At 36.1% G+C, this 3,958-nt stretch overlaps 1 pseudogene; it reads right to left on the bottom strand.

Moving 5' to 3' along the window:
* Positions 1-2,372, bottom strand: LOC101557211 (olfactory receptor 52E8-like; annotated as a pseudogene).
* Positions 2,373-3,958: the final 1,586 nt, after the last annotated feature.

Raw genomic sequence — 3,958 nt, 5'->3', positions numbered from 1 at the left:
CATATGACCCAGCAATACCACTTCTAGCATCTATTTCCCAAACACAAAAACATTAATTCAAAAGTATTGCACAACTACATTCATTGTAGTGCTCAGTCTAGTAGTCAAGATATGGAAATAACTCAAATGCCCAACTATAGGTTGGTGAATCAAGAAACAGTGATGTGGGCTGGAGTGATAGCATAGCAGGTAAGGCATTTGCCTTGTACGCAGCTGACCTTGCACACGGTTCGATTCCCAGAATCCCATATGGTCCCCTGAGCACCATCAGGAGTAATCCCTGAGTGCAAGGCCAGTAGTAACCCCTGTGCATTGTCAGGTGTGACTCAAAAAGCAAAAAGAAAAAAAAAAGTGATGTATATATACACAATGGAATACCATGCAGCTGTAAGAAAGAGCAAAATTATGCAAACTATCACCTCATGGGTGGAGTTAGAATGTATCATGCTGAGTGAAGTGAGTAAGAAGGAAAGGGATAAATATGGAGGAATGATTTCTCTCAGATGTGGGATTTAAAGATACACAATAAGGGAGTAACAAATGGCCAAAGGCATCAAAACTCAAGTTTGTCCTTAGAACTGAGTTTACAGAGGGGAGAATGTAGAATTGAATTGGAGAAAGCTTTGGGTCCTTGGTGGAAGAAAGTGGCTAACTTGGTGTGTGTGTGGTGTTGAAATGATGTGTGCATAAACTATCTCTAACAGTACTATAAACCATAGTATACCTCAATAAAATTTCTTTGAATTGCATATCCTAACAATATAACAAATACTTTAAGTAAGATTTGCTGGAATTGTTATTGACTGCCATCTTCATCATACCTATAAATTGCAAATATTTTATTTTGCTTTTGAATGCTTTACAAAGAATATGTTTATATTCACAGGCTAATAGTCAAATTTCTTAAATAAATAAAAATATCTTGACTATTAGGTATGTAATTTATATTTATTTCAAAAGTGAAGCCCTTTATTACACAAATTCCCCTTAAATTATGGCTTGGTTTTCCAATTTGTTAGTAGTCTAGTCTCTACTGAAACAAATTTAAGCTTAATGAAGTACCAATAATTATTGACTAGTCTTGCTATTTTTGCCATGGTTAAAGAATCTTATGTTATAAATAAATGATCACTGATATAATCAATGATTGTTTTTCTGTAGTATACACATTTAAGCACTTCTTTTTAGGTCATTGATACATTTAATGTTAAATATATCTATGGTATAAGATAAATATCTACATTCCTTTTGTTTATGGACATTTTTTCTACTTTATATCATCAACAACATATTAAGGATTTGATATGAGATCTGTAGCTTACCATATTATTATTGGTTTCAATATTTTTGTTTTCTATAATATTAGATTTAAATTGATTATACATATTACAATAAAGAAAACAGAATTTTGAAACATTTTCTAAGAATAGAATAGCTAGCAATCTATCTTAAGAAAAACACTGAAGACACGTTCTCTGATTTGCCTGGTCCTGACACCATAGATTACAGGATTGAGAGCTGGTGGAACAACTACGTATAGATTAGCCAATAATATATGAATATATTGGGGAACATTGCGGCCGAAACGGTGTGTCAAAAAAGAGAAAAATGCTGGTGTGAAAAAGGCTAAGATAACAGCGATGTGGGAGCCATAGGTATTGAGAGCTTTATATCTGGCTTCCCAGGAAGGCAGGCAAAAGACAGCATGAAGAATCCTGACATAGGAGAGAATAATAAGAAGAACATCTAATAATAAGAGAGAAATGTTGCCAAGCCCAAACAGAATATTTGCTTTGATGCTGGCGCAAGCCAGTCGAGCAATCCCCATGTGTTCACAATAGGGAATCATGATTCCCACAGTAGGGCAGCCTCAGGAGTAGTAACACCAGTGGAAGCACCATGTACAGACTCCGCAGAATGGCAACACATGCAATGATGATGATGACTTTGTTGGTGAGAATCATGGTGTATCGAAGGGGTTTACAAATGGCAACATAACGATCAAATGCCATGGCTATCAACACAATGCTTTCCATGGCAGTGAAGAAATGGATGAAGAACATCTGAGAAAGGCAACCTCCAAAAGAAATATTCCCGAGGTGAAACCAGAATATGCCGAGCATTTTGGGGATGGTGGCAGTAGATAAGCCCAGATCAATGGAGTCCAACATGGCCAGGAAGTAGTACATGGGTTCATGGAGGCTCTGTTCATTCTGAATCACTAAGAGAATAATCACATTCCCCAGGAGTGCCACGACATACACAAAGAAAAAAGGAAACCCAATCCAGATATGCACGTGCTCCAGTCCCGGGATGCCCAGTAAAAGGAATGAAGAAGGATGGAACTCAGTGTCATTAGGAAGAGACATTCTTTTGGTTGCAATTGACTGCTGTTAACACCAGAGACAGTATAGACTTTTCATAAGGGGAAGTTATTTCATTTCGTTTATCCAGATTTCCTGAAAACAAAACGAAACAAAGTAACACTTGAATCTTGTTGTGGAATGGAATTGAATAGTGGTTTGGGTAAAAGATACTATATAATTCTGTATTAAGTCTTTCAAAATCCTTGAGACTTGTTATCAATGTTTTCACATTTTGTAGTTTCTATCCTATTGTTCTCTATTTATTTTATTTTTTTAAAGGGAGGTGCATACCTGAAGGTGCTCAGGGATAACTCCTGGCTCTGCACTTAAGGATCACACATGGCACGGGGCTCAGTAGACCAAATGCAAAGCTGGGGATAGAACCTTTGTGTAAGGCAAATGCTGTACTATCTCTTTGGCCCTATTATTCCGTTCATTGATTAGTTCAATAATTATATTAATGTCATAGAAATCTTAGCTAAATATAATTATAAACACTATCATATTGAAAAAAGTACTGTCATCCTGTTATTTATCGATTTGCTCGAGCGGGCACCAGTAACATCTCGTTGTGAGACTTGTTACTGTTTTTGGCATATTGATTATGCCACGGGTAGCTTGCCAGGCTCTTCCATGAGGGCGGGATACTCTCAGTAGCTTGCAGGGCTCTCCGAGAGGGACAGAGGAATCAAACCCCGGTCTGCTGTGTGCAAAGCAAACACTCTACGCACTGTGCTATGGCTCCAGTCCAATACTCTAGTTTCTCTTCAGATCGTATAAACATTATAATATAAAACTATCAAATCAACAGATTTAGATATTGGACTCTTACACTATTATATGATTCAAGTGCTATAACAAATGCCTTGCATGTATGAGACCCTGATTTTAATCCCTTGCATCACATTCCAAACACCAACTGGGTCTCCAAACACCAGTTTTTCCTTATGTCTGCTTTCAGTTCTAATGTCCTGTTCATAAAAATGTCTGTTCATCTTATCTCCCCAGATTTTGATGTGGTTATCGGTTGTGAATATTGTGTATGCTAAATTTTGTGAGTGCTTATATATTTTGAATATTGTCTCTATCTGCAATATCTTGTGCAAATAATTTCTCCCATTCAGCAGAGTGTCTTTTTATTTTGGCTGGAATTTCTCTTTTATAATGTTAATAATCTTTAACTATTTTTAATATTATAAACAGGAGACCTTTAAAATTAAAAATAACTCTTCCATGCAAATTAATTTCTTCATTTTGTAGATTTTTCTAGTAGTCCTTGAAAACTAGTGCTTCCCTTCCCTCTGATACAAGTGCTTCTTTCTCTGCTGATAACAATATTGCCTCCAATTCCACAAATATTCATCAAAGCCACCACTTAGTCTGTCTATAGTATAGAAGCCAATTATTTAAATAAGTATTCATATATCATCGACCTATGCTGAATTTGTAAATAAGATGAGTTTCATTCTCCCATTTGACTTCCTAAATCTAAAGGGCAACAGAGGATTATATGATTTTATGCATCAGTCATTTGTTTCCTTAATGGGGCATCTTTGTACATTTATTGTCTCTGAACCTCATTGATACTGAAA

This window comes from Sorex araneus, chromosome 6 (assembly GCF_027595985.1).
Source record: "Sorex araneus isolate mSorAra2 chromosome 6, mSorAra2.pri, whole genome shotgun sequence".
Lineage (NCBI taxonomy): Eukaryota > Metazoa > Chordata > Mammalia > Eulipotyphla > Soricidae > Sorex > Sorex araneus.
This window is presented reverse-complemented; position numbering and strand designations above follow the sequence as displayed.